This window comes from Pholis gunnellus (genome assembly GCF_910591455.1).
Source record: "Pholis gunnellus genome assembly, chromosome: 11".
In the NCBI taxonomy this organism is placed as follows: domain Eukaryota; kingdom Metazoa; phylum Chordata; class Actinopteri; order Perciformes; family Pholidae; genus Pholis; species Pholis gunnellus.
The window spans coordinates 21419913-21444973 of NC_136538.1; the positions used below are offsets into that span (position 1 = coordinate 21419913).

Consider the following 25061-nt stretch of genomic DNA (forward strand, 5'->3'; position numbering starts at 1 on the left):
CACATCAGATATCGCAGTATGCCTTTCACAGCATCCCTCTTTTATCTCTGCTGTGTTCTGTGAAGCTCCTCCGTTGAAACACCGTTGGTCTGTCGGGAAGGGATTCTCCAGGTAGGGGTCACAGGCGGAAAAATCTACCTGGAAGCCTTCTATTTCCATTTCACTGGCTCTCGCTCTGTGTGTGTGTGGGGGGGGGCATCAGGGCCGAACAGTGCAGTCGGAGCAGAGGTGGATGGAGGCGCTGTGTGCCTCACATTGCCACCCATCCCTGACAACAAGATGAATCTTCACTCTTCAACCCTGATGAAAGTCCCTTGTCTGCACCACCTCTTTTCATCTCACCACCCCCCATTTTAAAAATTAAGACATCATGAATACCTTTTTTTTGTGTGACAGGGAAGGGATAGCTGTGCTTTAAAGGGGCCTTCCGCCAATTTCACAGATGAAAATCAGTTCACTCCCACTGAGGGAAGCTGCATAGCCATAGCCCCCCCCCCCAACCCCCCCCCCCCCCCCCCCCTCTCATGTCTGAACAGCCACTTTCCAAAGTAGCGAGCATGTCTTGGACTTCACTTCGATTAGATTTCACCTTATGAACTGACACCTCACTTTAAGATATTGGTCATAAAACCTCCACCGTGAGTTATTTGGAGCTTTGCAGTCATTAAGCCTGATCTATGGACCGACTGCAGCGACTCATTTAGACGAGACTCTGCATTTTGAAACTTGTGAACAAAACCACTTCAAGTCAATTCTGCAGATATTAAATATAAAGCATTAGAAGGCGACTGCGTTGCTTATTTTCCACCTCAAATATAATCAGAAACTGATTTACAGAACACCTGTCATTTTTTTTTTTTTTCCATTTTAAAATTCTGCAGCTTAACAGAGTATTCCATTCGTTCAGAAGTGGAAAGGGTTCCTGTAAGGACAGAGCTTGTCACAGCCCACTTAAAACGATGTCTGCTCTTAGTGAATCCATATGGTTCCTTGTCAGACCACAGAGAGGAAAGTGAAAACTGTGGGCTGTCTTGGAAAGGCTACATTTACCCAACAAGTTCCTGCTGTTACTGTTACAGCAGACGGTGGAAATGCCAGCCTTAACCTGAAATATTTTTAACATATTCCGACGTATCATGACATATCGCTCTCCCAGTGTTACCTTCTCTTCTCTGTCTTCCTTCGCCTTCAGCACATGTGGCTCTGAATTATACAGCAGCACTGCAGCTCTTTGGCAGGTTAAAGAGGGCTTCTACAACGCTCTGTGTGTTTGCACGTGTGATGGCATGTGCAAATATTTAACACACGTTCTTAGAGGTGTATATAAAGAACAGAGTTCATGCTGCACATGTGGTGTGTATATCTATATGTGTGTGTGTGTGTGTGTTAGTGTATGCCTGGGACAGGGCCTGTACTCGGAGGGGGGTGGTGATGATAAGAGACCCTGAACGCGCTACTCAAGAGGCAAACACAGACATTTCTCTTTGGGACTGCCGGCATCAATTGAGTGCCAGATGAAATATAAATGTACACACATACATCCCAGAGCCACAGTGGGATGAAGAAAGGAATAAGACTTTTATAAAGCTAGGCTTGAGAAGTAGCGTTGCGCTCAGAAAAAGTACCAGGGTGCTGATGTTCCAATTTTCTTAGTATAAATTCCTGCAGTTGCACAAAAAAATCTAGCAATGTCAGAATGGCAGAGACGTTCTTCCAGCTAAGAGTAGATGACCGACTAGTTTGCACCAAAAATGGACAATTAGAGGATCCAGAGGTGGAAACGAGAAGACAAAAACAAGCACTCAACTTAGTTTTAGGACAGTATTCATTATTAATCCCAAATAATTATTAATCTAATGATATACTATACTTATTGTATCTGGTAATATTCTACGATCAGATATATATCAAAGTCGCTCCATCCAATAACGATATCTACAGCTAATATAAGAGTGTTGACTCACTCCTAACAGCAATCTTTGCAGCGGCTATTACTCCATTAAACAAAGAATTTCTCAAATCTTTGACTTTTATTTGACTTTACTGGGTAAAATAAACTGTTGTCAACAATGCTTAGACTTCATAGCTGTCGAAAAGAAACACTTATCGGACTACTCATATTACATTGTTCACTTTTTATTTCCTCAGTCAAGGTAGTAATAAAGTAGTGGAATCCTGCTGGGGGGACGGGGACGGGGACGGGGGGGGCTTATGATGTTAACCTGAAAGACACACTGAGCTTATCTGCACACACAGGTAGTTTAAGTCCCTTGGCTTCCTCAGTGAAAATGTTCCTCTGTAACTTTCTATTGTATTATCTCTGTGAACACGTTTGATATTGTGCTCACCTTCCCATTTCTTCTTGTTCTTTGTCCAAGATCTAAGTAGATTTCATTCCTTTTCTCCAGTGATTTGACTTCTTCTGCCTCTTTGTGGTGGTAAAAGGATCAGAGATCGATCGGTCCATAAAAGGGTTTCCTCCCGCCATGTTGTTATTGATGCTTTTCTGTTTGGTTGGCGAGGGCTTTGGCATGCTCTTGTATCACCTTTTTTTATGAGATGTGTTTGTGTTGAAGTGTGTGCAGCAGACATGCTGTATCAATAAACACTTTACTCATCTGGTAAATTCCCCTTCATTTGGGAAAAATGCTACCCCTGCAGAGCAATACATCTGGAGGAAATGTGAATCCAAACTTGTCATTTGCAAATCGAAATGAATGTGCGGTTTTTACCGGTGCTGTACGAACTAATCCTTTTGTGCTCGAGTGTAAGATCAAACCACTGACAAGTAAATCCTGGCTGTGCTTCTTCTCTAATATGCATTGTTGGTTTCATGGTCTTCCTACATAATGATGACCATTAAGCTGTTATGCTGACCACTACTTCCATCTCAATTACTGAGTGGAGTTTCCTGTGTACATATTGGATTGTGAAGAGTGCTCGCTTGCCTCCGGTTGATTGAAGACCTAAAAAGGCCACAACATGAATAACAGACTCAGATATTCAGCAATTTGATTGTTTTGTTGGTTGGATGTATTCAATATTTTTCTTACTGCGAACATCTCCCGTGAATTGACATATAACTAAGAGCGTGTTTGTTAAACTCTCGATCCTTTACAACCTCCCGGTGCTGTCCACAGCACTCAGCCCCAATCCCCTTGGTTCCTATAAGTCTTTTTTTAAATGCTCATTCTCCTTCTAAAACAGCTGGGCACTGTAGTTTTCAGCAAACGTTAATCAAACAGGAATAAGTAGTGCATTAGTAGTGGACTATTTTCTGCTGCGTATTAATAAATAATTTGGGGCACAAGGGTGGTGTTGAAAACAGCAGTGCCCATGTTCATTATAATGAAGGAAACATTTCACTCAGTGCAACAGTGTGGCTCATTGATGAGTTTTTAATAGTTTTTTTATGGACAACAATGGAGCGCTCTGGTCCAGAGGAATAAGATGTATCAGGCTTTCCTTACACAGACAATACTTGTACTTGGTATCAATTCACTGTTTAATTTGATCTTTTCATGGGATTCTTTACAGAATATCATCAGCCATGTCATTCATGTTTTACTTAGTTATCTTGAATATTAATGAAGCCTTTATTTACATCTGGGAAAGAACCCAATGAGGAACAAGTCTTAACAAGTCTGTTCAGCAGTGTGAAACGGCTCGATAAAGGCAAGCAATATAAATAAATACAGCAACTGAGCACATAATAATCGGAAGCATCTATGTATTAATCAAGAACATCAGCGCTACGCCATGTACAAGTTAGATTAATCATGGCCTTAATGAGCTCTCAAAGTACTCAGGGACACAAGATGAAGATCTGCTGTAAATGATTCCATGCAGCGTAGCTGAAAGCACACTTCCCAAGCTCAGTATTTAATGATACTGGCCGTGGGCTCGGCCGGGCCCACCAGCTTGTGGAAACATGTTGAGTCGAGATTTGAATTCTAGGGTCTTTAATTTGCTGTAATGCTTCTAGTCATTCTTGTTGCAGCTATTATCTTGATTGATGTAAGAAAGTGGTTAATTATTGCCTTCCATTCTCTAGTTATGTCAGTTTTCCAGAGCATTGTGTCCGGATTTCAGAGACTTCTTGTGCAAAAGGTGGTATTTGAATGTGAGGACAAAGCCGACCTGCAAATGACCTCATCGGAGTGGAATATGAATTAAAGTTGACATTTCCGCAGCTCTGGAAGTTTACTTCATTCATGCATGGCCTCTACTAGCAGCTGATTCGGAGAGTGGTTTCTATATTCAGTAGTTTAGGATGGTGGCGTTAAATAACCACCATCCACTGCTTTTTAAGCGCCAGATGGTTCGTTACAAAGAACCGTCTGAGAAGCCATAATTGGAAACAGTTTGGAGAAGGGCAGGCACTTTCGAAAAAATAATTGGCAGGTGATTGGATGAAGCAGCTGTCGATCAAACTGCTGCAGAAGCCAGAGACGCGAAAAGATTCCTTTCTATGCTCGTCTTTCAATGAAGACATAATCTCCAGTTCTGATACAACCGATGCTATTGTAGCATCTACGCTAACGTCTTTGGGAGCCCGCCATTGTTGTTTCAAACAAACAGTTGCCTCTCCATCTCACATCACACACGTTTACATCACACCCTGTAACTGCCAGTACCTCCATGCAGGACTCTGATTGGTCAGAATCACTGAGGTTCGGCCACAAACGCATTTCCTTGTCTGGAAGATGGATTTTTGTGTGATCGTGTGATATTTTGAGAATCAAGCTGCCATATAAAGGTATTCAGAGAGAGAAATATTATTAATAATATATTATCCCAACACATAATTCTTTGATTTATCAAAGATACAGAGTCAACCCCAAAAACAAAAATAGCTTCATACCAAACATACCACAGTATGTGAAAGTACCATTAGGAAAGTGGACAGTTGTTTAGAAAGCGTCGGTGATGTGTGAACCAAAGCCTTAACCTGCTGCAGCAAATTTAGCTGTGCACTCAAGGAGAACTGATGGAAAAAACTGTGACTGCATCCAGAATGAATGAATTTTCTGGAGATAAGGCTGCATTTTCTGGTTCACATCTAATGGCGCCTCTGTGCCAATAATAGTTTGGTCCTACAGCCATGAGCATGTGAATACTGGAATGTCTGTATTTCTCTTCGAAGCATTGAGAGATTCACTTACGCCCAATGCCAGTATTTACATATCTTTCCCTCTATCTCAGCGTCTTGTAAAGCACTTTTCATAACAGGTTACTGCGGTTCAAAACGCTTTACTGGGTACTGAAAACACCAAAAAGACTATTACAACAGAGAGTAACATTTAACAATGGCAGACTGATACACAACAAAGACAAAAACAAAAAGATTAAACCAGCATTAACGTAGCATTTAGGCCCCTTGCTAATGCGATGTGTCTCGAGGACAATGCTTCGCAGACGGCACACACACAAAATATACATGCATGCACACACACTTGCTACTGCGCAGGATACTGTCTCATCTAATCTCTCTTCACCTCGCTGTGTTCATGTGAGTGCTGTCTCCATTTGAGCGATTGAGCCATACATTCCACATTCATCTTCTCACCGAATGAACCGAGAGTGTTTCTTAAATAGGGCTTGTTAGGCGCAACGGTTTCATTCTCTTTGCAAAGCTTCCTCACTGACAAAAACTTCAAATAGGAAATGTTATCTACTATGCACAGTGTGTAAGGAAAACAACACGGCATTTCAAACATATATACTTGAGCAGAGAGCGCTGTATCTTTCAAACATGACAAGAAGCAGAAAGACGTGACGGAGATGAGAAGGTCACGGTGACGTTCGCAAAATTAAGTCGGAAATTATGGCTCGCCAGATGTGCGGTGAATATTTCAGCCTTGCACAGTGAGTATGAACCTGCAGCTACACCAGCATTTCACCGTCTACTCGAAAACCTAAAAAAAAATCCAAATGAATGATTGAATAGGATTGGTAATTAGATTAGATTTAGCTAGCATGTAAACATAATAAGCATGTTGACTGAACTAAACCACTATCTGGTTTGCCACAGCCATCCGTTTGATGTGAATCTCTCGTCACTTTCCAGTTAACAACCCTGCTGGAATGTGTCATGATGCGGGCTGAGAGTAGATAACTACTCAGTTCATCCGTCCTCCTTTCAACGCTCTCAGTGGAATGGCAGCCAGTAGTTGGCTCCAGACCCCCATCAGGTGGTGTGACTCATCCATTTCATGATCAAATTAGATGGGAATTAATGTCTGTGAGCGGGTGCTTCATGACAGGGCATGGTTTAATGGGTAGTAGTAGATAGTCTTGTTTTTTTAGGTTTTTTTTTCCTCTTTCCGTCTTTCACTGTAATTAAATCGCTGTGTGGAATAGTTTCGCTGCAAATCAACGTTTGGTGCTGGAAAAGTTGCATATTCCTTTCCATTGTTACAACACTATGAATACAATTAAAACCACTGCTGCTTTTCTGTAAGACTCTTTATCTCTAGCTTTGCTAATTCAGAAAAAAAATGTTTCAATAAATATATATTGTTCTCATCTCAGTATGCACACATTAACTTGCTTATACTGAAGACATAACTAACGACTCCAAACCGTCGGTTGAGTAACCTTTCCATCTTTTTTGGCTCACAAGGACTGCTGCACTGTATATGTCCCATTTACATGTTTTCTTGGCTAATTTTCCATTCAGCTTTAGGGCAACTGCAGCAAATGAGGCTGCAACATATGTGGAAGGAAGAAGAAAAAACACTCAGTGTACCGGAAAACTGGTGGAAGCAGAACTGTCGAACCGTTAAGAAAACCAGTTGTGATTGTTTGGTGAACCTGAAAATGGGCCTGGATGGAATTCATCCAAAACGAAACGATGAGCAGAAGTGAATTTTTTTCAAACACAGCCGCAGGACTTCACCATTCAGCCCAAACCTATAGCCTGCTGGCAGGATATAAGGGAAGGTTCTGGTGAAATTAGTTCTCCCTCTCCCTCTCAAGTCTGAATCCATGTGCTACTTTGTTCAACACCAGCCCTGTCTCATAACAATGACGTTCACATACAACACAAATGGATCATGAACCACATTATAAGGGACTTTATTTTGACGTGGATAGTGTTTTCTTATGTTTCACGAATAAGTTTCACACGGCTTTCATCCAGGAGACAGCTGATTCTGTCCCATGTGAACCAAGTTGTTCTGTCCCATGTGAACCATTTTTTAAAGGATTGCAAGAGCGCTGGGATACATGTTGGGTGTTTGAGTTAACGTATTTGCTGTAATATTTACTATATTCAGCTGGATGAAGTAAACAGAAATGAAAACAGTGCATGTATTTTAAATGATTATTTAGCTAGCTCAGTTCTTAAATCCTTCATCTTTGCTACAATAAGTCAGACAATATTCTCCTTGGTATATCTTCAATTCAGTCAGAATTCAGTTATTTCTGATATCCAGAGAGCATGGATAAAATGTAAAACGGTCAACTAATCCCCGCTTTGACTCGTTATACATATAACAAGCAGAGTTTAAAATAGAAATGAGGTCCGTGAATCAATTCTGATGTACAAGCATTTTTGAATCAGTCAGTGAATGTCCCTGTCAGGATATTAGAGAAAAAACTATCAGGCGAGAAGCATTTCTGACAGTCACATTAAACAGACAAGATATTAGCTCATATTAGTGTCATTTCCCACAGTCACATTAGCCAGCCTCGTTATCATTGGATTTAGCATTGTTATCAGCTAATCTAAATGGGCATGCTAACAGACCATTAGCATGTCCCACAACGGTTTCCGATGGATGTGCAATCAGAGTATTGGCATTCTCTCACTCAGTGTATATGGTCTCTAATCTCAGCTAGCATTGCCTTACATAGCTTCATTTACCAACAGCTGTGATACGCCACAGGAGCACACGTCCCTATGCAGGCACACACTCAACCCAATCCAGTGTGTGTCACAGTGATGGCTGCAACTATTAATATAAAATCCATCCAATAATTTTTGTATGCAACACACCACCTACACACTGACAGCAATGAGGACATTTGGATTTGAAAAAAACAACTTTGCAGACACAAATGTCAACTGCCAGGAAACAGAGATAACTTAACTTTAAGCACTCAGACTGTATTAATAAACAACGGTTCCGAATGATAGCCTCATGGCTAAATTTGTTCTACCCAGGAGGCTAAGACATTTTTAATGAGAATAAACATCTGTCTCCTCCGTCTCCCTCTGGAAATCAAATGACAAGTGTGAAAAATAAAAATAGTTTATTCTTGATTCCCAAACGAAACACATGGTAACACAACACCATGTACTGAATATTTCTCAAAAGACAAAGTTAGCAAGGAGGGGATTACTTAGAATGATGATATGGAACATAAATACTGTAAGCAGGTTTTATTTTTATCGTTGTTTATGCATGATTTGAATCGGCATGAATCGTAGTGCTTGCCTGTGTTTGTGTTGTAGTTGTGGAAAAAGACAGGACTGAGGCAACCGATGATTTATGACTGCATTCCTGGGAGTTGACTGTAACTAAAGAGATTGACAGAGTCTCTGGGGAGCTGCATAGGGTACAGTGGTGGTGGTCAAAGAGCATGCAGTAATTACAGACAGAGAGAACGGCAATCAAAGCCCTGGGACGTATAGTATGGCACTGTGAAATTCCTTCTCCGCTCAAAGGATTCTTTGTCTTCGAAAAAGCAGCAAACAGTCATTGAAAGAGATCACCGGTCCTCTTTGAAATGCCATCCCACCCAGAGGAAGGGGGAGGAAAAATACAGACAAGGAGAGGGTAAGAGGGAGATGAAGGGAGAACGAAGAGCGGCATTACATTGGAGAAGTGATGGAGAGGAGAGGTCAGAGCTACCTTTACGGTCTTAGAACTGGACTGAAGGATGTGTTTTGACGTGTTTGCATTGAGACGCCTCTATTTTTTAACGCCCCATGACGTGTGCGTGTGTGTGTTTACTTATGTGCAGCTAATTGATACTCACAGGTGTGTGTGTTTTTGTCATCATCGGCAACCAGTCAGAGGATCTGATAGTTCATGCTGCAGTCTTTATGCCTCCGTGCCGGAGGGTTGTCTGTCCGTCCATACGTACTATCATCCATCCGGTCCATTCTTGTAAATGCAATTTCTCAAGAACCTCTGGAGGGAATTTCTTCAAATTCGGTACAACCGTCCACTCGGACGCAATGATGAACTGATTTGATTTTAGAGGTCAAAGGTCACCGTGACCTCACAAAACACACTTTTGACCTGGCTCAGCATTGAAATGCTAATTATAACAAAATCACACCAAAGTCTAATAGGATAGAATGATGAAGTGATTACATGTGTGACTGGCATGGATATAAACTGCAACTGGACTGGTTGTATACAACTAATTAGAGTTAAATATTCTGGGTCAGGTGAATAAAGAAATTGCTGTTGACAAGCTTGGCTATTATGTCCCATGAGTGACGATTCTCTCCGGACAATCGGTGGTCTGCAGTTTGTATTCTCCGCCTTGTAGCACAAAAGGAAAAATATACCAGGAACCGTCCACAACCTTTGCTGATGGAAACGTGAAAACAAGCATTCCAATGTGCAACAAACTGAACTAAGCTGGACTGCTTAGTGGAAACACGGCTTTAAAGTTAGTTCACATGCAGATACATTGATGCCTTAGCTCCAACAAATTGCAACATTTTCTCACTCACCCGGAACAGCATGTAGCCTGATTATCAGGCGGAAGTGTCAAAGACTATCTACATAGCTGAATACCACTATAAGAACATTTTAGACTCTTTAGGCACCATATTCATGAGATAGGGTCCTCATGGGGAAAAGTCTAGACATAGGGACACTCAAGCTGGCACCCAGCTTGAGTGTTTTTTATATGACCAATTCTGTATTCCAGTAAATTACCTCTTTATTCGTAAACTCTCTCTTCTACAGCCAAGTTATATTTATTTGGTTAAAATAACAAATTAATAAATAAACGAAAAGATGTACCACCTGGTTTCTACAGACCAATGCCTCTGTATTTCTTTCCTGATCTCTACAGTACAAATGGATGCATTTTAATGACTTGCTGCAGTGGCGCTGTCCTTGGTGCTGAAATGTTCAGAGCCTCGACAAGCTCGCTGTCTCCAGTGGGCTGAATGGAAGCTGTGCTGCTTCATTTTGATGTGCCATGTTGCCTTTTAATGCCTTGAATAAATGTGTGTCCTTTTTTACATTTTCTGAAGTAAGCAGCTTGCAAGGGAGCTCAAGTGCACGTTGGGTGTGAATGTAAAAAGCAATGACAGACTGCAGAGAAGGGCTCGCACTGAAAAGAGCTAGCACAATACGGCGGGCTTTGCTGGATAAACACAAAAAAAATATAGGCTTGGGGAAGAAAGGTTGTACAGATGTGTAAACAGGCGAGAGTGTGTATATAACAGGGAACACGAGAGAAAGCTGAGGTCGGGTAGTGGGGTGGGGGGGTATTAAGTGCTAGACACTGGTGTTTCTGAGAGCTTTATTGTTGTGGAAATATGTTGTGGAGCCATGCTGGAACTCCCAGTGGACACAATTAAACATACCCACACACAAACCTAAAACAGCACACACATACACCAACCCTCTTTTTGCCCACAAAGGTTATTGCAACACTAACATTCTTAATGATAGGATGATACTATGACTAATTAGCTGTACGGGCATCCTTATTCAGCCTCAGCAGTGTTGCATAATTACACACTTCTCAATCAATAGAAGATCTAATGAAGAATTACAAAAAATAAGTTACAACATATAATTATCCCAGACATAACGTGAGATGTTTTACCGTGTGGACTAATATCAGAGGATTTTAGCATCTCTATCGTCACTTTCTATGCTAGAGCCGGAGCTGATTTTCAAGATTTTCGTGACCATTTTACATCTCAGCTATTTTTTGGCCTCTGGCTACATCTCAAGTCTATTAACCCTGCCCTAACCTTTCATGGCTGTTATGTGGATTAAAAGGTTGCACGTGTCCAATATGTCATGAAGAAAAATGACTTTTCAATGTCAATTAAAATGAAGCAAAATCAATTTGCATTCATGTTCTGAAGACTTCGACCTATGGATCGCGTATGTACAGTAGATACCCTTTCTTAGAATTGCTGGATAGATTGAGCTGCATCTCCATACATACGTGTGTGTGTAAGTGGCGGTACTCTATGTGCGTTTCGCAGAGTGAAACAGGGTGTCTTCGAGTTCGCCGACAAGGTGCTGCTCTCCCATGCTGTCAGATCTGCTCAGACCCTTCTAGTCAAAGTGTGCTGAGGTACTATTAAGCCTTTATTTGGACAGCAGCATGGTGTGTAATAGACTCACAGTTCAGCGTGCCTCTGCTGCCTCATTGTGTCTTTTTCACTTTCTTCCCCGCTTAACTCTCATCCACGTTCACTCAGTATGTGGTATTTAAGGTTTGTGCCCGTGGTCAGTTCTCTCGCTATAATTAAAATGTTCAGAGATAACAAAAGAGAGATTACGAGGCACAGAAACAGAAGATAGATTGTTTCTTCATTGACAAGCTGCAAAGCTTGGTGGTTAGCCCTTTTTTCAGTCCAAATACCATTCCAGGATCCTCTAAAAGAACTCAAGATTGTTATTTGCATGTCGAGCTCAGGAGTCTAGTTTTCCTTTTCGTTCTTAATTAAAAGAAGTTATTACAGACTTGCTCAGTTTATTAAATTAATACTGAACGTGTTGCATGTTCAAACTATAATAGGACATACCCACTTACAGACTTAAGGCAGACAAAGATCCATTTTTCATAGTAAGATGTAATGTCATCATGAGGAAAATACTCAACAGATCATTGCCTTTTAGCACAAACTCAACTAGCTCTGTGGCTGGTTTAATTCTCTAATTCCACCTGAGTGTCTTATTTTCCTATTTTCAACACAACCCTGTACAACATGTACAATAACATAAACAGTTACGTTGCTTCTCATAGCTTTTTTATAATATTTCACTCTTCTAATTTGCCTTATCTCCACAAATCTTCAGATATGCAACAGAAATAAGGGTACCTAACGGATCCATTGGCTGTGATTTAGTTCCTGTGTTCAGTTCCTGGGACTGTTTGTTCAAAACAAGGCGTATGCTGACAGTTTGGATAGCCCAGGAGCATGTTTCTGAGACAAACCCTCAGGGATCAATAACAACTTAGAATGCAGTATGGCGCAGATGTGCTGTTGCATTATGGCACAGAGATAACACCCGAATCAATCGTCAGCTGTTTGAAATTAGGCCGGTGGCCCATCTAATGGGAAAAGCAGTTCGGATAAAGAGACGGCATTGACCAGGCAGCAAGACGTGCGAGCAGCAAAGACAAAAAAGAAAATACAATCTACTGTATCTATATGATTAATAAATGAAACCTGGCTTCACAGCCAACTAGAAATGTTGCCCCTCCCCTCCTCCCCTGCTCACACATTGATTTTTGTTTCCCTCCTCACTGTAGAATAGCCAGCTAAGCGTTTTAAACGCTCAGGTGTAATTGTTGCGTTTAGGACAGAGCGATATCGATCAGTGTTACCGAGGCAAAAGAGCTACTCCATACTGCCCATAATGTCAGAACGCAAGCACACGTAATGAGGGCCATTTGGCCAGCGTCTCGTTTTTTCCTAATGGTCGTATTTCCAAAAGAAGCCCATCTCTTTCTCTTTTGCTCTTTGATCCGTCGAGCAGCTGCATTTAATCCGCGCTTATTTCTATTTGGGTCAGGATGATTAGGATTGATGACATGCAAAAGAGGATCGTCCAGTGTGCATTTGTGCCTGTGTGTACACCTGAGTGTGTGTGAGTGCCGGAGGTAGAACAAGTGGCACTACAGAGGCAGAAGAAGAGATTGCTATCAGCAGATGTAGGGTGCAGCTCGCTTCACTCGTGTCAATAATTTTAACCTGGATAGGTGTTTGGATTATCTTCAGGCGGCCAGGTGATTGAAAGCAGATTGGTTTTTAGGAGTGTTAGGAGGAAATACGCTCGAAAAAAAAGACCCTGAACACATGTATGAAGCAGATGAACACATGTAGGAAGCAGGTTACGCACAAGTGGAAGTGAAGTGGAAAGAGGTGGCGATGGTGAAAAGAAGACACTTGCTAAGGAGACAGAGGAACGGAGAAACATTGAATATGATGTTTTAGTTAGAAGTGTTGAAATCAATACAGATAAATGAATAAAATAAAATGCTGGTGCTGATACACAGATGGTCGATATGTTAAAGACAAAAAAAAGGTGTTTCAGAAAAGTGTTGGGCCACCGTCACGACTGAAAGGTTGTTTGTGATCGGTCAAGAGCCAAAGTAATGTGAAAATACGTTTCAATCAAAATACAATTCACAATGCAGTTCTGTTGTATGGGAAGGTCATTTTTAGACCGGATTGCTCTTGGAATAGGTTTTCCATTTTTTAATCATCATTCTGGAATAAAAAAGGACATAAATGATTACAATAAAAGTTAAAATATGATCATCTCCCAGTGCCGTTAGGTAAACTGTGGAGTTTTTGACTTGTGATTGCCGTATTGTTTGTATCTTGTGTTCTACCAGTACTCAATAAGCATCTACCTCCAATAACGAAGAGACGGCATGAAAATGTAGGTTTTAGGTCGTAGCAATAGATTGAATGAAATTAGTCCAACCAGTTAGCTTACTACACCATGTTGAGGTTAGCTTAAAACATTTAGCCAACTACATATTTTAGTAACTAATGTCTAATTTAGCTCCACTATGCTTTGAATTTGGAAATGTCCTATTTTGGTGCCCAAGAACACTGTGGCAAACACCAATGCATACTGTAGTGTGTCTATATATTGAACTCAATAGGGTCCTCTGGAGAACTTTTAACAATGCAGTGTTTCAAAACATGCAAACAGGGAAGCTTTGCAAATATTTTATGAGGTACGGTAGCATATAATGCGTTTGTTGGGCCCTATATTTTACACAACACACTTAAGGGACAAACACTGAATGTAAACACGGACTGCTCCACAGTGAACCTTTTTAAATATGATTTTAACATTAACGGCTTTGCTTACCCAAGGCACGCAGGGTCTATATACCAACTCCTATTCAGCAGGATCCCACCCCGGTCTTCTGCTGATGGTTGCTGAGCAGCGTTCAGGGGAACGTCAGCAATAATTATTGAGAACGAGAAGAAGCTTATGTAGTGATTTGAGATAGTTAAACTGATAAACACAGTAGAAGTCCTTTCATCGCTCGCCGTGAAAAGCTCTTGCCAACTTTTTTTGTGTCCATGTGTTTCTCTCCCGTTTCTTCTCCCTTCACTCCCTTCACTCCCTGTCTCCACTGATGTCAGACTAACTCATTAAGCAGCAGTACAACGCCAGACGAGACGCACCCCTGGCTGCCCAGGCCTCGCTCCCCACCTCGCTAGACTGTGTTTGAGGGGGTGTGTTGTACCCCCTGCAGAGGACCACACTCAATAATGCATTGTTGCAGGCTTAACTAGAGCGTGCAACCACTACTCGGCAGGCGCTTCCTCCATTTTGTCCCAAAAACAAAATTGCGTAGCTCGCGATGTGTTTTTTTCCTCGCACAAGCTTACACCAACATGCAGCATTCATAATGTAGAGACCCAAAGAGACAGGACATCTATAAAACATGGCTCCTAATTACACAGAGACACAAGGAAGCACAAGGGTCAGAACTTCACAATGAATTACTTACAGTTGCAAAGCAGAGCACATGCACCTCTATCTCTCCTTCTCCAAATGCAACGGTGCATTGTGAAAGCCGTTTTACCCTGTCAGCTCACGTTTCGGATGACAAATTAGCCGCAGTATCACAATGAGAACGACCTAATCCAAGCAGACAGCACAGCCTCTGCAAGAGTCACTTTAGGTAGAGTAAAGCCATAAGTTAAATTGAAAGAATGAGCATAATAATCGTATTATGTAATGGTGTTACTTTGTTTCATAAGCAGGCTAAGAAGCACCTTCACTTTTTATTTATTTTTATTTTGCACTGACCTGGAAGTGGTCCATTTGCCATCCGTCCACTTTCCAGTCTTTATCTGGGTCGTGGTTGCAGCAGGTTGCACTAAGTAGTCCTGATGTTTTTCTCCTCCAGCTCTTCCTGGGGGATCATGAGGCATTAACAGGCCAGGTGGGACATGTGGTCCCTCCAGTTTGGTCTGGGTCAGCCGCATAGTCTCCTCTCAGTTGGTCAGGTTTAGAATACATGGGGGATACCACGATCAGATGCCTAAACCATTACTCTATAAAGCAGCCTCAGAATGATTCTTGTTCATCCACATCACTTCCCTGTTACAAGTTACTAACATTGCCTTAATCTGGCGTCTTTGCACACAAATTATTGTTAACGACACAAAAAGCACAATTTGTTTTTCATTGATAAACACAAATGATGCAGATTTCAATGTCAGTATGTAAAACAGAGAAAATACACATTGCTCTGTTTCTATAGAAAAACATAGAAACAGATACAAATGTGTCTTGATATTCTGATGAGGGAAAAGAAAGTCTGCCTGCATGAACTACGATAATAATCACGTTTGTCCTGTGGGAAGAAATAACATAAATGTCAGCCAGACACACATGGATGCTCAGCCTGCCGTTCGGTGATAATTGTGCAAGATCTCAAACGTCAAAAAAAAGGCAAAGGAAAAAGCATGATAAACTGTATTTATGAGCTCAGACTGTATGTTGTGGATTGTCAGTGGTCACCAGTCGGTATTCAATCAGCACTTGTCCTTGCCCTGTCTATTCATACTCTCCACTCCGCAGCAGCAAGTGACCATGAAAGCTAAATACACACATCTCATCTAAACAGCCCCTTGAGAACAACCTCAAATGCCATTTTCAGGACAATGTTCCTACACACCAGGCCCTCTTACCAACAGCTCACTCAGGGCCACCGGACAAATATCTACAGTATCGCCCTTCTAGACAATGTATGCTGTATTTTTGCCCACTTAAAAGTAAACTCCACTGACTTTATATTCACAGTCACTCTAGCCCACCGGTCATATGTAGCACTACACACGACTTCTGTAATCTATTCTGTATATATATATATATATATATATATATATATATATATATATATATATATATATATATATATATATATATATATATATATAGCTGAGCATGTATAAGATATTTCCAATGGTCAATCCACTGGCAGACAGACTAGTGGCAAGAGAAAGAGAAAATAGTCTTGAATGCTCAATACAAGACAAAATGCTTTTATCTAATTATATAGTGCCCGCAATTTAGGATGCAACAGGTTGGTTGAACTGCCATCTGCACACAGGCATTATGTCATTCGTTTGTAATTGACAGCACAGCTCACAGTGCATCTCTTCAGAAGCAAAGAAAAACAACTGCCGCCGTGCATGCCGATCGCATACAAATTGCAGCCCCACATAAACTGGAAATGTGGAGGAATCAGAAAGGGAAAAGGAAACAATGCTGCATTCATGCTGCTGCTCCATGCTTCCCCTCCAGATTGTCTTGCATGTAACAATAATAACAAACCAATGTTTTAAGAAAAGCATTTATCTGCAGTGGTGCATGTATCTGCATGAGAGGACACAAGCTACCTGCAGCTGAAATATCAGTCTGTAAATCTGCATTTTTGTCCATCTATCCAAAGTGTTTTTTTTCCGGTCTGAAATTAAATCTGAACAATGAAATTAGCCCTCTACAATCACTTTACACCTTTTGCCTCTCTTCACTGCTTGCATGTGTGAATGTCATTGAATAATTAATTCAAAATAGAAATACAAACTGAAACACAAAAGCTGTTATGCAGCGCTTGCGGTGGGTTATTGCTATGGGAACAGCAGTGGTCAACACAAGATCAGAGGCGACGAATATGCTTGAGCAGCCGTGGTCAAAGACTAAATTCCCCACTTTGCTTCCAGGCTGAAAGAAAAGCAAAATGACTGTAAGCTGCATGCTCCCTGCTGGCTGGCCCCAGCATGAAGAATGCAATTAACGGTCTTGGTAGGCAGTGTCTGTTGTCTGACCTCTACTCTCAGTTTCTCTCATCGGTATTCTGCAGCTCTCATCTGGCCTACTGTCCTCTGCAGAAAGAGGCAGTATTAGTGTCTGAAAAGAAGTGAATAAAACATAGTTGGGAATAAGAAGGAAATATGTATGTTCTCTGTATTGTAGAATAGAAAAAGAATCCAAACAAGTAATGCAATTAACCAGCGCATTTTAGTTGGATCGAGAGGACAAAGGTCGGCGAAGGGCTGGAAAGAAAGTCTGCAAGAAAGGGAGACTAAATCAGAATTTGTTGGTTTTGGGGGACGAATACAAAGAGGGAAGGGGGAATGGTTAAAAAAAAATGACACCATACAAGCGAGAGAGGGAGAAAAGAGAGAAATGAGTGGGAAAGGCAGCAACAACACTGCAAAATAAACCTTTTTATTAAGTACTTTTAGTCTGTAACAGTTGTCACCAAGTTCATAGATGTCAGTGCGGTAAGAACATGCTTCCAATCCAAATTAACTAGAGTACACCAAGTTCTGTTCTTCTTGATTTGAGTTCAGTTAATCTGCCCGTCACTCGTACAGGTACACTTGAAGAAAATCCCTCAACAATTAAATATATGCACTCAATTATTGACAGAAATGATATCATTAATCTCAAGATTATTTCGCAATACAGGCCTCGTTTGGGAAAATGTATGCTGTTATAATACAGGACCATTGTGCCATTGTGAAGGTAGCATTGCAGTGTGTGTGTGTGTGTGTGTGTGTGTGTGTGTGTGTGTGCGTGAGAGTGACCTGGAATGAGTGATGGATAGAATTATCCCTTCAAGCGCTGGTTCATCGTGATGGTCCTTCACCACCAGTGGAATTGTGCACTTACCTTCCTATCCAATAGTGGACTTAGGTGTCGTTACACAGTCACCAACAGAGGACTGCAACGCAAACAGGGGATATTTTGTAAGTCCCCTCATGGTCATGCCTTAAATCAAGCTAAAATCATGTCTAAAACCTTCTGTTATTTTATTTTTATTTTAACCAAGTGGGGACTTAAAAGTCTGTGAGTGTTTAAGTCTCTGCTCAGCACTGAACCTGCAGGCTGGAGCAAGGATTTTAACGACTCATTCACACACATGGTTTAAACACTCCTCCACTGTGTGAACGGCTTGCAGCCCCAAGCCTGTTTTTCAGACTGTCGGGGGTCTATTAAACAGGCTACTTCATGAAGGAGCCAGTCTCATGATGTTTTTATTATGCTTATGTAACATTAAAGTAAAAAGGTCCACACCTGTATTGTATGGAATGGCAAGAGGTCCACTGTTGGCTGGTAAATAATGACACAAGTTCCCTCTTGGATAGCATGGAGGGACATGGAAAATTACATGGAAATAATCCAAACTAAATAGTTCGTTATTATTCTTCAAACATGATTTGTTATTGTTTTTTAAAAAGTCGAAAGGCTCAACCTTAGACAGTAATACAGACACACATTCACACACATTCAGAAACACAGAGGAGGCTGCAAGTGGCAGCTGTGTTTGAAGTGAGTCCAGAGGGTGACAGTGAAGGGCAGCAGACATGACCCTGGTTATATAGCCAGTAGGGTGAGAGAACTGTAGCATTTAGAGAGAAGGAGAGGAGAGCTTAGGTGAGATAAGGAGGGAAGTGAACAAAAGACAAAGAGGAAAAAAAGAGCAAGAAAATGAGAATAAAAGAGGAAGAGGACATGTGGAGAAAAGATAAAGAGAGGTTTGGAAACAAGGAATGTAGAGTATTCAAGGAGAGAATAAAAAGAAGACGATGGGAAATAAGGAAAGTGGAGAGGAAACAAGGGAAAAGGAGTACAACAGTAGAGGTTAAGGGATACAAATTATGAAATAAAAATGAAATCAAGGAAAAGATGGAGAAGCAAGTGGACAGAAAACAGAGTCAAAAAAAGATGAATTATTTCTTCTTTTTTCATTTTCTTGGACCCAAAACTGTTGCCTCCTCTTGAATGTTGTGTAACTGTAACCACAGAGATCTGCCTCCGTTTTCCTCAAGCTTAAATACACAATGACAGTTACTCTCCTCCAGGTCGCTGTGCTCAGGTTTGTTTGAGAGCACTTTGGCATCCACTCACAATGCTTCTGGCTCAACATGGGTCCACGGTATGTGTGACATCCAGCAGTTTTAGGATGAGAGTGTCCTGGTGATGAGTTCACTGCAAAAGAAAAATACAGTTATATGCATTCTGCAGCTTCATAAGATTGGTGTGATCTGTTCCCGTTTCCTCTCACAAATACTTGAGAAAAAAAACTTTGTCTGGAATTGTTTCTCAGCACCAGCAATCCATTCCCCTCCCTCCTCCACGTATCTGCTTCTGTGTCTGTTAATGGTTTTGACAAGCTATTAATTTGACAAAAATATGCAAACACGCTCACACAACTCAACCATGGTTGTTATCAAAAACATATTACATGCTTTACTCCGCCAGCTGTCCTCAATTAATTTCCCACTACTGAGCTGACATACACCAAAATAAATATTCTAATGTTTAAACAATGAGATATTGTGAAGAAAACAAAGGGATGCAATTTAATGTTGATCAATTTTAAAATAATAATACTTGGACTGCAAATCTTGTGTGGGTAAGAAAAATGAAAAAGATGAATGAAAAAGGGGAGTAAAACGGAGAATAAAGCACCATGAGGGAGAGACAGCGAATTGGAGGGGAGCGGTCAAAAATACAGACAAGATGGAGATGTGGATGGAATTACAAAAATAAGAAGGAAGTGCCACACATGAAAAGGAAGGACAAAGACGATGTTATGGGGAGAAAAGTGAGGATGACACACTGAATGGTGTGAATAAGAAGAGGAGCTGAATGGCAGTCTACTTACCCATATGAGCATTCAGACGGCAATATTACAGCACACAAACGGACTCAAACGGCGGAGGGAAAGAAAACTGTCCCATTCAATACAGAGTGTTGTCAGTGGAGGAGGGAGGAAGTGAGAGGATGAGAGTGGAGCTAAATGAGTGAGTTATTTTACTGCAGCAGGGTCTGACAGTGGTACTGGTTCTCCCTCCGGCCTCCATTCCCTCCAGCGGGCCCAGCAATACAGTCTGGGTCTCCAACAGCGTGGTGTTGGCTCCCAGCATTTACCGGCGGAGCAGTGAGGCGGAACTCTGCAATAGATATGAACCATTTTAAATTACAAAATTAAAATTAAAAAAGCAGAGCAGCTAAAGAGGTTTGATTTTTTTTCAAATATTGACAACAATTAATGGAACATTTTAAATAAATGTCGACTTTTCTGATGGAAAAACTGAACAGTTCGAAAGATTTCTTTGGCCTTTTTTTATTTATTTTTATTTTATAGTATTTCAGTTATTTCTATATTGATATGTGCATGCTAGCCCACATTTAAAAGTGACTGTTCTTTTTCGCCTGGAAGCAGCAGGTAGCAGCTGCAGCAGCATTCTTGTTAGAGGAGTAGTCATTGTCATATGCAACCATTGTGGAGTCAAAACAATACTTGTCAGCATAGTGAGATTTGATTTGTTTTTTGTAATAATTTGATTTATTGTCATCAAAGCTAAAGGTTAGCTTTCACATGCCAACACTGTGATGAAGGATAATTTCATTCTGGCAGCTTTCATGTGTGACACATGAGGTTGAGCAAGACAGCAAAATGTTGCAATGCTGCAGTTCACCCACATACACACACACACACACATACTGTAACACACAAAACCATCGATGCAGCCATCCATCCAGCACATGACATGAAATTCCTATCGTCTCCATTGGATTAGATACGGCAGCAGAAGCCTCAGCAGCACCTCAGCAAATACCTGCAAACCCCAAATACCTGCTTGACTACCGCTAGCTGTACAAGTTTTTACTTATTTAGGTGAAACTACACTTTGAGTCGGAGTTTAAAACTATTAAATTGTAGAGTCATGGGCATGGTGTCAAATATATATTTTACTGTGTCAAATATGTTTTTACCCGACACAGGACCTCATATTGCCATCTGGAACAAAAAAGCAACAAGATGAAACTATAAAATTTGATATAAATAACGCCAAAGTCATATAAAGTGAACAAGGCATCAAGTTCAGCCCTTTGTAAATGGAGGCACAATTTGCAGTTTCTTTTTAAGCTTTGATTTCAGACCAAAATGAGAAAAATGGCAGACACCAGATTTTTTTTCATTTTATTTGTGAAAAATTAAAAGATACTTGTCAGTAAGGAGTGGATGTTGCAGCACATTGTAAATAAGAATGATACGTTTGTTTTTAGTGAGAATAAATCACTTTCAGTGCAGTTAGGGCGGGAAAGCAAAAAGCAAAACACTGACACTGGAGGAACCAAATTTGACAAATAGGAATGGCATCTTAACAGAAGAAGGGAAATAAGAAGTTAGAATGGATGGATGAGTGAAAAGTTTGAATGAAAAATGGAGATGACAACCATAGGGATATAGTGACTACTACAATAAAACAGCATACGGAGAGTAGAGATAGATAAGAAAAGAGAACAGCTTGTTCTGAACAAGTTGGGAGAAAAGAAGGGAAGAAGATAGATGAGAGTGCAGATGGAAAAAAAGTGTCTATTTTAAGCAGGGATAGAGAAATGAGCAAACGTAAATAAGAATTAATGGAGACAAAGACAGATGAAGAAAGCATGGTGGACAAATAAATTGTCATTTGCACAGAGCCTGAGACAAGCAGGAGACGAGGAGTTTGCGGACATGAAAAATAACAACAGAACATAGGAAGGAAAAGAAGAAGAGTAACAACAGATTGGTGTCATGCCGGAAAAAGCCTTGGTGTTGTCCTGAATTTTTGTGTATTTTGCTTTCACAAGAAACATTTAGTCTCTTGGTACTTCATTGCATAAAGAGCGTGTTGTTCGTATAGCTTGTGTTTATTTCTACTATTTAAAAATATTATGTTTTATTAGTCTGCTTTATAGAAGCAGTGTGAGTCAAGGCAATACAGTATGGTCATTGCTGTCATTGATTCATGGCTTCTCAAATACTTACAAGACTAGATTATTTGACATCACTCAGATAATACCATTGATTTAGTCTTAGGGAACTTTCATTAAGATTCAAACAAACTGGAGGCAAGATTCAAAGAAAGGAAAGAATTAAGGAAACAAAGAAACGCTGCAGATAGAAAAATGTCCCTTTTGATTTTATCAAACAAATGCAAGGTAACATGATTGTGCAGAAAATATGACCCACACACAGGTCTAATCGCCAAAGAATCTGCACAATTCTTACTTTATTGTGCACAAATATATTTGTTCAATGAGTCTCTACCGATTAAACTGTAACTAACAATCCCCAGCAGCTTGCTGGTTGTCAAACCTTTCTTCTAACATACAGTATGACAGTACATGACAGTAAACATTTCCCTCTTTTTGTGAACCCCAAAGCGTAGCTCGTGAAATAAGGCAATTGAGGAACAATGGCTGCCTTTGTATTTCTTAGTAGCAGTATTTTAGGAACACAGTAAATCCCCCTGTGAGTATTGTAGTATAATCTAAATATCCATTTTACAAATTAAACTTTTACAAACCAAGCATCATAAGAATCTGCAGATGCTTTCATGGTCTTCCTCCGTGGGCTCAGCTGTCATTTGAAGCTGTGCTGGAAGCAAAGCATCGTCGTCGTTTTTTCAGGAGTTCAAATCCTGTCTCCCGCTGTGTTGTGTGGTTTTTCCTGCTCGGTTCCTGTCTCACTTTAGAATAAACCGTGTACTGTCAAATATCCTTACGGGTGCTGCATGGCCTGCTCTCCTTTTGAAAAAGAAGCACTTTCATGAAGCACGTTATTTATTCAGGAAACCCAAGATTTTCACATTTCAATATCTGAAAAGGAGTTTCATTTTTACACCAACTGAAAAGTAAAGGAACACCTCTTAAGATGATGAATGCCACCGAGTTACTGCTGGAAATACAAATCCAGTTGGATGTCAAGCTGCCTATTGACAGTTGTCCATCGACTGCAGGTTCATTAGTCAATTACTTATCTTTTTCTTGGCAGTTAAATGCATTTTTAAGTACTACCATGGGTTGATATTATGCAATAAATAGATTGGTGTGAGAATAGCAAACAGCAAAGAAACCCACAGGCCTACCCAGCATGGAAACTGTAAACATTTGCTACAACATAAGAATCAGGACCACTACATCAGACACAGAATATTAAATTGAACCATATACACAATATTCTTGTGTTGGTGTGGTTTGCTTTTGCACATGCTCTGTGCTCTTGAGATTCCTCTGTTGTATGGAGACGACATGGATGAATAATGTATCAGTGTTCTATCTCCAGGGTAATTGTGTGGCTGTTTTTTTGTAATTTAGCTTGTTAACCTCGTATTTAAATCTGGGAGAAATGTTTCCTCCGAAACGTAATTGAGAACATTGTTTAGTTGAATGGGAACTTCATTTTGTAGGAGACTTGGTTGTTCCGAATTGAATATTGTTGGAATATTTCTTTTGCACTCTAAAAATACTTTTATTACATTTTTTATATGAAAATGTTCAGATGCGCTCTCATTCTTATTTACAGCTTTCAGGAACTTGAAATACTCCTGATATGTAATTTGCTTAGGAAAACGTGTTTATTATGCTGACAATATTACAAGGCTTATGATATTATCCTTTCAGACAAGGTATCTTTTTTACAAGTAAACTGATTTCAAAGTGTAAAATCAGTGGAGTGTCCCTTTAAGAGCCATGAGTGACATGCCGGTTTCTAAATCTGAAAAAAATAAAGTGTGAGGACTCACACTTCATGTTCACCTGGATGCATACAAATAATCAGGAGCTGCAGAAGCTGGGCCACTTGTAAAGACAGGAATCCCTGTTTGTCATGTCCTCATCAGTAATGATTCAGTGGTTGAAAGGAGAACTTGATGGGACTTCATTGACACACTGTAGGAGTTTATAAAGCTTTGCTGGATGATTTTTTCAGTTTTGTTCTAGTTTCTTTGGGTTTGTTCTAATTTATTTTTGGTAACTTTTTTTTTTTTGTCGTCTTCTATTCTGTTCTTAGAAACCCGCTTTCCTTCAGGCTCACTTGGAATAAATTAATGTCTTTATCGGCTGAGAAGGAAATCATTCGGAAGTGGAATGGTGCTGACTCCAGCAAGCTAAAAATCTTGCGCCTGTCAACCCAGTCGCAACCTAGAAGGTTTTCCCTGAAACATCCATAAACCCCGTCTCCCATTACAATTAGGCTAATGGCGGGTCACAAATACATTTCCGACTTTATTAGACGAAGATTTACTGCTCCTACATCGGCACGTGAAATAGACTTTCAGTGATTGACTGGTTTATCAAACGGCTGACTGGAAAATTGAACTGCAAAATACAGCAGCTATGTCGCAGGGCATTGATCATTGATCTTGACAACCGACACACTTTCCGCACAGCCTTCCAGAGTCAGACCGGATATTTCAAGAAAGTCTCAGACAGACATAATTAACTTTAGATCCATTTCCCAACGCTGCCAAAGACCATTGACTGCCCACTCCAGTCTGCTCAAGGGCCTTTGACTTCTGAGAATAGCATAACATGATTCACTCCCACTCCTCCGTTTACCCCCCCAACCCCTTCCATCCTTTGCCTTTCTTCCGCTCTCCTGCACATGTTGGCGTCAGACACGTTTGTGACTTCCAGTGTCTGTCGAAGAGGCTACTTTTCACGTGTCCGACATAGGGGAGGCGTTCACCCATATCTCTTTATTGGGTCTTCTGTTGCTCTCTTTTTCTCTTCCTCTATCGTTGTGAGTGAAATAAATTTTTGTCACAGCCAGAGGAGAGCAGATAGAGGAAATCAATCACGTCCGTTTAGAAAAAAAGCCAGCTCTGTGCTCTATTGAATCAGCTGGTAACCTTTGATTATGATAAGTGAAACTGAATGAACAAAAAATCAAATAAGCTCTTCTGCTCTATATAAAACAATGGCACTTGTCCAAATTTAGTAGGATTTCAAATAGCTTTGGAGATGAATGATGGGAGTTTTTATTCTGTGTGTGTGTGTTTTATGTTG

General features: G+C 40.5%; 1 protein-coding gene across 1 annotated transcript in view; it reads left to right on the forward strand.

Annotated features, from left to right (window-relative positions):
• The window catches only part of nrg3a (neuregulin 3a), a gene marked incomplete at both ends in the record, with an annotated part of 306996 nt that overhangs the window by 135719 nt on the left and 146216 nt on the right, over window positions 1-25061 (forward strand). The gene's annotated exons all lie outside the window — the stretch shown is intronic.